Below are 11747 nucleotides of genomic sequence, written 5' to 3'. Positions count from 1 at the left end.
GACACGTGTAGGGTGGTTCTGGGGCCGCCCGCGCTTCAAAGGACAAGTCTGGACTCTTCAGTTTTTTGGTCTTCAGGTTGTTTATTATTTCTTATCTACAGAATTTTCTTTCTGCCCGGCAGAGGTCTGACCTGCAAGGCAGCCAAGGGCACACTGACCACCCACAGGGCGGTCGTGTCTTTTTATACTAAAAACTACGTACATAATATTTACCTTTATTTCCCAGTACCTTTCACCCATGTTGGCAAGTGCACCTTCACCATGGACCAATCCCCAAGTGCCAACATCACCACAGAAAATGGATGACAAGAAGAAGAAAGAAGAAGGACAAGACACACCCTGACCCCTCCATCTTGTCTCCATAACCCTCCTGTACCAAAACCCTAAAACCTATATCTCACCCTGTAAATATATCCTTCTTGCACCATTCACTTCCAAGTGACTCTCATGTCCTCAAACAGGTGGCACATCCCTAGAGGGATCAAAGTCAAGCCACCAGGTGCTCCTGGCAACATTCCAGGATTTCCGAGCCCCCCAAGGGTTCTCTCAGCAACTCTGGACATCTGAAGTGATGTGCTGAGTTCCCACAGTTTATTGTATCTTATCTATAAAATTCTTTCTCCTGTCCCGCCGAGGTCCACTCAGGAGGACAGTCTGAGGCACTCTGCCTGCCCCCTGGGGCGGTGTTATGACTTTATACTAAAAACTACATGTACAATTTTTACAATTACTTTCCAATACCTATCACCTGTGTTAGACAGTGAGCTTCTACTCTAAACCCATCTAAAAGTGCCAACATCACAGCAGAAGATGGAGGCCAAGAAGAAGGAGAAAGGCTGGACACGCCCAGATCCCTCCATCTTGCCCCCTGAACCCCCATTCTAAAAACCCCAAAATCTACTTTTTCACCCCGTGATAAATTCACTATCCTTCTACTTAAACTGCCGTGGCATGTAATCCTTCATGTAAAGGTTGGTAATTGTTTTTTCCAAGGGCTAAATCAAAGGCACAGGGGTCTTGGGCTCTGTGCCAAGGTCTCTGAGCCCCCTGACAGGGTCTCAAGTCCTCCAGGGCAGCCAGAGGAATTTCCTGGGCTCCCAGACTTTCCCACTGAAGGTGTGCTGAAAGCAGGAATGTGCATCCTTTTCCTGAGGGAAAAGAACTTGCAGAGGCATTGCTGAGGCTCTGAAATAAACTCAGCTTCTGCAGGGAGAGATGTCCTCTCCTGGGCACGGGAGCTGCCTCAGCACGGGCAAGGAGTGCTCCTGGCCATTGCCTTCTTCTCCTGCCTTAAAATATCAACTGGATCCTGACCTCAGGGGGGATGAAATCAGCTGAATTCCAGGGAACTCTGCCAAGTGTCCCCAGGGACATCAGTGGGGCTGGGGGATGAGGATTATAAATAGCAAATTCTATGGAATATAAACCTGTCCTTGTCCTGATCTCAATGAGCTTCCCTGGAACCTCTCCTGGTTCCTGCCACAGCTGGTGTTGAAGTGGCAGCTCTGCATGGGAATGTCCACACTCCACAAGGCACAGTCAGGTTATTCCAGCAGGAATTCAGCAGAGAATTTGGGGCTGTGGGTATAATTCATGTGAAGTAGCAAAGCTGATCCTGAACCCCAAATCTGGGCACCCCACAGAGAATAATCTTTGTGCTGCCTTGTCAGCTAAAGTGCCTGGGCTGGGAAATTTCAGCAGCTAAATGTATGGAATGATGTAAGTAAATCCCAGCATCCCCCAGAGGGACAATCCAAGTGCCAGGGTGGGAGCTCATGTCCTTCCCCTGCTGTTGGCAGGACAAATTCCCCTCAGCACAGCTGGCCGGGCTGGGAGCAGGAGGGGCGGGAGAGCGGAGCGGCTGCCCAGGGAGCGCCGGGACATGAGGCTGCTGGAATCTCATCTGAATCACTGAAAATATTCTTGCCCTACAGAAACCAAAGCAGATCCCTCCTGGCCAGGCTGGTAGGCAGCAGCTCTAGGGGAAAACACCCTGGCCCTGCCAGGAGCTCTAACTCTGCTTTTCTCCCAGCTGCTGAGCGGTGTCAGGGCCACTGTGAGGAAGTTAAAACCCAAAAAAAGCTCATAGGCCATGGAGTGAATGATCCCAACAGAAAAATGCAGTGTTGTCATAAAAAACTTAAAGATCTGTGAAAAAGGGTATGACAACACTGTGATGGGATTCCCGGGAACCTTCTGGTTTGCTCTTGGAATGCTCCTGCTTCTGTTTTTATATATTTTTAGACCCTCCATGGGCAGCTTGCAGAATTTATTCTGGGACTTAAAGGTTGAGCAGGGTTGGCTTTGGACTGACCTTCACCTCTGGTCCCACTTTGTGCAAACACAACTTGGGCCAAACTGGGTGAACTCATCACCTCAGCTTTTCTCTCCAAAATATCCCCTGCTTATTTCCCTGAAGATGAACTCAGATTTTGCCCAAAACTGTCCATTCCTCACCTCCACTTGCCCTCACAGTGTCCCTTCTGTTTCCCACAGATGCCCTGGTGACACCAGGGAGGTGCCTTTGCCTTTTTCCTGCCCCTCTCCAGCCTCGTCCCACACGGAGCCTCTTCTCCGTTCCCCGCCACTGCTGCCAAGGAAGGAGGACACAGCAGGTCCCGAGTTCACCTCCCAACAGCCATTCCTTCACCTGAGATGGCCTTGGATTTTACCTCCAACATTTTCCCTTCCTGTGCACTACTGATTGCCTCAGTTTGCCTCAAAAACACTCATTCTTTCACCTGCAAGTTAACTCTGATTTTATGATCAAAAAGTCCATTTTATCCCCAATGTATTACTGAGATTTTTAAAACCAAACAACACACTGGTTCTGTCTTATCCTCAAAATCTTTGTGTGTCCCCTAGAAATTATGTCAGATTTTTTTCTCTAAAATACTTCTCACCCTTACACATTATTGCCCAAATTTTCCCTTGATGTCCACTACTGATCAACTCATTTTACCTCAAAACATTCCTTCTTTCACCTAAAGATTACCTAAAGGTTTACCCCCAATTTTCCCTTTTCTGTCCACTACAGATTATCTCATTTTTCCCTTGAGATGTTAATTCTCTGCCTTACAGATTATTGCAAGTTTTACCCCCAGTGTTTTCCCTCCCTGTCCACTACTAGTTGTTGCCTGTTCACCTCAAAATATTAATTCTCCATCCTGGAGAAAATATCACTTTCTACACCCAAAATTTTCATTATGTGTCCACAAGTGATTATCTCTGTTTTCATTCTCTTCCCTGGGGATTATTTCACGTTTCCCCTCCAGATTTTCCCTGTCTGTCCACTTCTGCTTCCCTCATTTTTTACAAGCAAGTATTCATTCTCTACTCTGGACATTACCTCACTATTTCTCCCCAATATTTTCCCTACCTGCCCAATTCTGTTTACCTCCTTTTTACCTCAAAATATGCATTCTTTGCTCTACAGGATAACTCAGATTTTATGACCAAAATATCCATTTTGTACCCTATATACTAACTAGATTTTAAAACCAAACCCACACAAGTTATGTCTGCCTTATCCCCAAGATGTTCATTCTGCCCCCTACATATCACATCAGAGTTTTTCTTAAAAACATTTATTGTTCTAACATATTATCTCAGGGTTTGCCTGCCAAATTCTCCCTGCATGTCCACTCCCAATCATCTCCTTTTTACCTCAATATGTTCATTCTCTGCCCTACAGATTTTCCTAAGTTTTACCCCCCAAAATTTCCTTGCCTGTGCCCAGTGCCTGCCTCAGTTTGTCAGTGTTCACTCTCTCCCCAGAGGTTTACTCAAGTTTTACCCCCAAAATTTTCTTTACCTATCTACAACATATTACCTCATTTTTAACTAAAAATATTCATTGTCAACATTTAGATTATTTCAAACTTAGCCCCCAAAATTCCCCTACCTATCCACTATGGATTCCCTCAATTTTACTTCAATACTGATTTTCTACCATGTAGCTTTTCTCAGTATTTACCCACCAATTTTCCATCTGCCTACGACTGATGACCTAATTTTTACCTCAAAATGTTCATTCTCTGCCCTACAGATAATTTCTTATTATTTTACCCCCCAAAATTTCCCTACCTGCCCATAACTGATTCCCTCATGTTACCTTACTCTGTTTGTGCTCTCCCCTAGAGATTATCTCAGATTTAACCCCCAAATTTTTCTTACATACACACTACTCATGACCTCATTTTTGCCTCAAAGTGTTCATTCTCTGCTCTAGAGGTTTGGTCAGGTTGTGCCTCCAAAATTTTCCCCACCTGTCCACTTCTGAGTACCTCATTTCTACCCCAAAATATTCATTCTGTCCCCTATAGATTACATCAAGTTTTACCCCCAAAATTTTCCTTCCTGCGAAATATTGACTCCTTCTCTTCCCTAAACATCACCTCAGCTTTTCCTCAAAATTATCCCCATACTTGGTCCCTGTAGATGAACTCAGGTCTTCCCCCAACTCTGCCATGAATTACCTCCATTTTGCCTCCAAAGTGTCCCTTCTGTTCCCCACAGGTGCCCTGGTGACACCAGGGAGGTCCCTTTGCCTTCCTCCTGCCCGTCTCCAGCCCGAGGTCGCTCCTCTGCTTGCTCTCTCTGCCCTTGTTCCACACAGAGGGGCACAAAAGAGGAAAGGTTTCAGAAAACTTTTCTGCTATTAATGAATAATTATTTCCAATTCCCCAGTGAGAAGAACATGAACTCACAGCCATCAAGGCCTGACAGTGCAGAGCTCAGTACATGTCAGTACAGAGACAAGTCCAGCATCTGAAAGAAAGAAAGAAGAAAAAGGTGATTTATTGTGTTTCAAAGTTATTTCAAGTACTCAGACTTAGACCAACCTTTGCTCTTGATTTTGGCCGGGTGACTCCTGAGCAGTGGGCACAAGTCATGTCATTCATGATGATGTGAGTGATGCTTTCTGGGGGAACTCTGCTGATTTCCAAAGTTTACTTCCTGCCCCATGCCTGATCTGCCTAGGAGAAAACCCCTTCCGGGAAGGGATTTTGCTCCATCTAATCCCATCTGTCCAGGCTGTTCCATGAGGATGTTGCCAGGCTGGGGCAGGACAGGCAGATGCAGCTCTCAGCACTCTCAGCTCCAAACACAGCTCTGGGCTGCTTTGCAAGCAGCTTCTGCCATGAGGTTTTCTCCAGAAGAAATCAAGGAATTGCTCATGGCAGGGTGTAGATGAAGTTGTCACAAAGGGAAATAAAGGATAAATATTCCTGTAAGAGCCCTTGGATCTGCTGGGCTGATTTGGGAAGGGGACATTCATTCCCTGCATTGCAAACGCACAACAACCTCACACACCAAGCACAGACTGTCAGGTGGGGTCTGACAGCACCACTCTGACAAACCTCCTTGTCCTTCTCCCTTTCAGTGACTTCTGCCTTCAAACTGAAGCCGACAAACCCAAAAGCTCTGTCTGGCCACCCAGGAACAAAAGGATCCTCCCAGGGATGAGGCACATTCCCAGCAAACACTCCCAACATGGTATAGAGGCACCTCTGGAGCTTGTGTTGGGGCTGGCAAGGGCTGCAGGAGGACACAGCCCCCAGCTGGGGTGGCAGTGACAGCAGCAAATTCCCATGGTTTGATGGCACAACAGGGAGACAAAGGCCAGCAATGCCCATGGGAGCTGCAGGTTTAATTCTGCTCCCTGCACTGCCACATCCCAGCAGGAAATCTCCAGCGGAGACAGAAAATCCCAGGATGCACAAAATGCAGCATCTGTGACCCTGATCCTGCTGAAACTTAGTGTGTGGGGCCAAACCCCTCCAGATAAACACTGCCCTGCCCTGGATCAGTCCCAGACACTGCCCCAGTCCTCACCTCCCACCTGCTCCCGGGGCTGCCACCACATTCCTGACAAGGAGCCAAAGGCCCCTTTGACAGGGCTCTCTCTGTGTCCCAGGTGTTGGGGACTGCAGGGAGCAGGGCAAGGACAGCCTGAAACCAGGGCAGATCCCTCTGCTTTTGGGACACTCTGGGGACAAATGGGGACTCACCCCACACCACAGGCAGGACCTGGGCCCTCCAGTACAGGCCAGCTATTCTAGAGCCTGTTGGGTTTTGCTGCTCAAACACCAAAGCTCTTGGCAAAGATGGGATGAGTTAAGTCATTTTCCCTGTCCTGAAAGAGAAGAGAAAATGGAAATTAAGTCCACTGTGAAAAGCAAAGGCTCCTGGCTTTCCCACTTATGTTCTGTTTGCTCACTATAGGGTTTTATCCATAAAAAATGAGAGGTGGCACCAAATAAAAGTGCCCTTTTTCAAAATTTTTCCCTACATTTTTTTCATATACAAAAAGGATGCCCATTTTTTCTTATTGCATTCTTTGCCTAATTTTAACAGAACCATTTTCATTCCAGGCCCTGTCTGTGAGTTATTCCATGCTTTGCCATTGGACTTTGGACAAAGGAGGGGGAGGATCTGTTCCACATGGGTGTCATCCAATGCTCAGCTCATCTCCAGTGCTTTCCTTGGGAAAGGATGTACTGGAATAAAAGCAATAATCCTGGCCCACATGGTACCTGCCCATGGGAGGTCATTCCTGGCAGAAGGGACCTGCTGACTGCTGTGGTTCGATACTTGGCTGTGTTGCAGCAACAGGAAGAGCTGCACTTGGAGCGTTCTCTCCTCTCCTGTTCTGGGAGCAGGAGCATTGGTGTATGCAGGTGGGTTTGCCCAGAAGCTGTGTGTAAGAGGAGAGGACATTTGTCAAGGCCCAACCATGGTAAACATCCTTCTCATATCAACACCAAAATCAAAGATTTTGAGGAATGATTAATTTTTGAATGAATGAATGAATGAATGAATGAATGAATGAATGAATGAATGAATGAATGAATGAATGATTTTTGCCTGACTCAATACCCATCTGACCCTTTACAGGACACTCATAGTTATAATATTACCTGCAGTTTCCTGGAGCCATGAAACAGCCAATACCTGCAGCACATTTGGAGAGAAACAAACTGCAGGATCTCTTGTCCAAGCAAGAAGTTACTTTCCTTCCCCCAGAGAGCTTTGAGGTGCTTCTTGGAGTCATTCTGCTAATCCTGGTTGCAGGTAAGGCCACAAAAATGTAATTGACTCTCAAGATGCCTTTTGTCCCCTTTTATATAGACCCGTTTAAAATGAAACATTGGGAGGGTTCTGGGGGGATGTTTTCCAAACAAAAGCTTTCCTTCAAAATAAATACACAAACAAACCCAAAATTACTTGTTTTCAAAATGCTGAAATGCAATACTAAAGGGCTGACTTTTCAGAATTGTCCTCTCATTTCTTTGTCCATTATTTCTTCCCAATTATGGTCTGAGCTTACTATTCCACAAGTGTTATGTTTCTCAGTTAATTATGTTTCTCAGTTAATTCATCCCCAAAGCCCTCTCTGAGGGTCCCTTGTCAAAACTTGTAGCTCTTAAGTGAATAGAGTACACCAAAGGTATTTATTCCAGGGCCAACGAAGAAGCTCTTCAGTCAGAGCCAGTAGATGGCACTAAAGGATAGGGAATAAGGAAAAAAATCCAACCTGTAATTGGCAAACAGCCGGTGAGTTCTCGTTTCACTGCCGAGGCTTCCCCATGCTGGGGCCGTGCCTTGTTTCCAGGCACAAAGGAATGGTTTCTTGGAGAGCCCTTTTTGTTTTGTCTCATGCCTGTGTCCCTGGGTGCTTTGGGCACACAGGAAACACCAGCACTTCTGCCCAGTAAATTCATATTTTCACTATTTGACCCCACGAAGAAGATTCCCCAAAGAGGAGTTGCAAGCACAGCACCCAATCCACAGGCAGGATCACACATGAGCTGCTGGAGGTCAATTCCTCAGCAGCAACTGTTGGGGGTGATCCAGAAGCTGCACAACAGCTGATGGGGAAAGGGAAGAGTGGAATGAGCACAGCCAGCTAAGGAAATGAGCACCTACTCATCCCCAGTAATGTCTGGGCAGCATTTGGATTAATAAATTGAATTTTACAGAGAAAATAATCCCGGGACCTTGAGCCAGTGTGGTGGTCAAAGCCCAAACTGTGCACTTTGATACAAAGCCAAACCTTGGGGAGCAGAACTCTCTGGTCCACCTTTCACCTTATAAATGCCCTCTGATTATCCCATGTAGCATCATGCTCCAGCCATGGCATAGATCACAGTTTTATAAAGTGCAAGGAAAATTATCACAATTATTATATAATAAACAGAGAATCAATATAGTTACTGGAATTAAAATATATTAGAAGTCTAAATATATCCTGTTGATCCTTTTCCTCTCCTTTTCACAACCATCACCACTTGAGAGCCTCAGAAAAATTTGCAGGGGAAACTCAACAAGTTCCACTCCCTGCTTAGAGCTGAGCTAACTTCAAACTCGAATAAAATCATTCCATTTTCTTTTAGGGCTGAAAAATCTGATAAAACCCTGTAACTGGACCAATAAAAAGCTCTTGAATGGCAGGGAAAGTCTCAATCATGGCAGCTCTTTAAGCCACTCACTGACAACCATCACTTACACAGTTCTGTGCCCATCCCAGGCTCAGTAAAAATCTAATATCTGCTGCTCATGTGGTGTCTGACCTGCACTTTGCATTGTGCCTGTTTAAAACATGAATTGCAGTGTGTAAAGCAGGAATGCACTGGCATTCCCAGACAGATATTTAATACCAGCAGTGTCCTGTCTCCTGTCACCAGGTTCTGTTTGCTCTCTGCTGGGGAGGTGGCTTTGTTTGCCAGGTGCTTTCTGAAGTTTGGGGATCAGCAGGGCTCTGGAGGAGTGTTAAAAGTGAATAGCAGGCTAAGGTGTGGATCACAGGAGATCCTTGTGGGGCTGGGCTCGAGGTTTGCATTTGAACTGGATCTGCCTGAGGTTAAGTGACAGTGCAGGAACAAGGGCTGTGGCTGAATGGCAAATCCTACCCTGAAGCTTGTGTAAGTGCCTGGACAGCTGCAGGGAAATATCAAAGCCATTGGGTTTTGGTCTCCATTTCTGTACATTTATGTTTGTGTTATGTACAGACAGAGCCATTCAAGCCTTCCCAACAGGCAAAGTCAGTTTTGTGGTCCCATCATAAGGTGCAAGGTCCTTATAGACTCATTCCTGACTTGGGAAGTGCAACGAGGAGGGCAAGGAGCAGAGATGGAATGGAAAGGTGGAAGAGAGAGCCCAGCAGGTCTGGGTTTCCTCGTCTTGCTGTCCCTGAGGAGGATGGCATCTGCTTCCCTCTGGCACAATCCTCCAAGAGGTGGCTCCCAAGCTCTCCCTCAAGTACAGAGTGGCAAACCTGGACTTCCTGTGCTACAGCAGGGGCAGGGGCCTTGGCTGTTGCTGCTCAGGTGCACACAGGAAATGTCTTATTAGCATCTGAATATTGTAAATGCTTCATTTTCTTATGAGCTTTAGTGAATAATAAGAATTTAAAAAGCACATTTCCTTATGAGCACTTTAGTGTTTATCTACCCTAAAGATGTGGCTGGTGAGGTGGAAAGTAAAAGAAAAACCAAACCCAAACCCAGCTGAAAACAAAGCACTCTCAGTCAGTGGAAAGCATTTTCAGAATTGTATTTGTGTGTTCTGGTCCTGTGACCAATTTTCCCACCTCATCTCAGAGTCCAAAAAGCTCAGCTACAGTTAAAGCAGAGTTGTGCCTGATTCAGCAACTTGGAGCAGTGCCTGCTCTCGGGGGGGTGGGTGGCAGTGCCACAGGGCCACAGATCACTCTTAGCACTGTGCAGGACAGGACTATAACCTGCTCTCCAAGATTACTCTGAGGCAAATAATCTCTCAGGGCTTTTCCTACTACGTGCAAAAGATAAACAACCAAAAATGATGAACTCTATCAAAAAGGTTACAAGCCCACCTCACCATTCAGGAATGAACACAATCATTAAGTTAGGCAAGGAATTTTTTAACATGCCACAGGAGAGGGGACAGTTGGTACTAAGTCCAATTAGCAGAATGATTTAATTTAGATACCACACAATCACTTAAGCTTGCAGTATGTAACTAAAATGTATCTTTACTAAAATTTTAAAATAATAAATTGACAATCCATATCAAAATTTGGATGGAATGTGTAAGTGAGGCAAGATAATCTCAGTTCTTCAAAGTGCCAGTTGGGGAACTTACCATCAACTTAAATGCACATGGTATATTGTATTTACTTAAATGTGTCTTACCCTTAATGATGCTTAACAAGTCAAAAGAAATATTCCCTGAAGTTGGTGATGTGAGCTATATTGTCTGTAACATGAATAATACAGAATTAATTCATTCATGTGAGAGTTGTGAGATCAAAGCTGCTGATGTTTCTGACTCTCCTTCCTCTCTGTCTTTGCAGCCCAGCAAGGCTTCCCTGCAGTGTAATAGATTTCTCTGTGCCTGAGCAGGTTCTGTCCCACTGACCCCCTGAGAGTGGCAGCACACAATGTGCTGATGTGGTTTTGTTGATATCAGCACTAAATTCCTGAGTGACATCTGCTGTGACAAGAGACAGACCTGCTTGAGCAACCACAGGTACCAACCCACCTTGCAGAGTCCTGCATGGGGGTGAGTTCAGTACAGGGGAACTGTCTGAGGCACTCCATCCTCAGGCTTCCCACCCTCACCAGGTGTTGGAGACACTTTCTAATTCTTTTCTGATACTAATACAGAAAAAGCATCACAATGGCCTTACAGAACTACCTGGTCTCTTCAGTGCCACTGAATTTCAGGAGCTTGCAAAATATCTTCTCTGTGATGGGCCCCTTCCTTGTTACACCTTCTACCCCATTGCAAGCACAAGTTTTGGGTTCCCCCCCTCCACAGACTGGGCCATCCAGCTAAGTAATCAGTTCCAAAGCTTTGCCCCCGGCCTCCACTCTGCAGCACCTTCCTTGCCTTACATCAGCAGATTCCTGGTCTCCCCCAGCAGCTCAGAAGCCCCAGTTCTTGCTGGTCTCTGGGGAAGTTGTTTGGGGTCACTGCCAGTCCTGGCCACGCTGCTCAGGGCAGCCCCAGAGGGGCACTGGGACAGTCCCCAGCACTGGACAGGGATCTCTGCAGGAGCGTTTGCCAAGTGCTAGCCCCACACTGGCCCCACACTGGCAACCCAGAGCTGTGCCCTGACCCTGCAGCTCCTGGCTTATCCACAGGAGTCAGGCACTAGTTACCCTGACAAGGATTTAAAAATATAACAAAAACCAAGACCAACCAACCAACCAATCAAAAAAAAACCCACAAAAGAAAAGAAAGGAGTGGTACAATCTTGCCATTTAACTGGGACTTTTAACATAAAAAAAACCAAGGTGCTGCCACTGCAGTGTCCTGAGACCCCAAAATGCATCTCTGGGAGCCAAAGGCAAGTAACACCACAGGGGGGCTGTCCCTCTGTCTTTGATGACCTGTCTCAGGAAGTGGCACCTCTCTGTCCCAAGCTGGGATGTCAAAAAGCTGCTGCTGTTCAAAGCCACGTTGTCCAGGCAGCCCACAGGTCTCCATGCAGGCAGCCAGAGGGGAATGAGCCTATGGCAGCGCTCAGAAACACTCAGCACCTCTGTCCCAAGGTTTGCAGTTCACTCTGTGGCAGATTCCTGCTGCAGACTGCAAGCTCAGCTGATTGCCAGATGAGTTCTGGACAAGATGGAATAAAAGCATCTCTGTCTGTGAACTGGAAGGAGGTCAGCAGGTCCTGCAATCACAGAGCAGCCTCCAGGTTGTGGAAGACAGGTAACATAGAGAATGGAGAACATGAAGGAAGGGATGAGCTGGCC

The sequence above is a fragment of the Molothrus ater genome, chromosome 5 (assembly GCF_012460135.2).
Source record: "Molothrus ater isolate BHLD 08-10-18 breed brown headed cowbird chromosome 5, BPBGC_Mater_1.1, whole genome shotgun sequence".
Taxonomy (NCBI): Eukaryota; Metazoa; Chordata; class Aves; order Passeriformes; family Icteridae; genus Molothrus; species Molothrus ater.
This window is presented reverse-complemented; position numbering follows the sequence as displayed.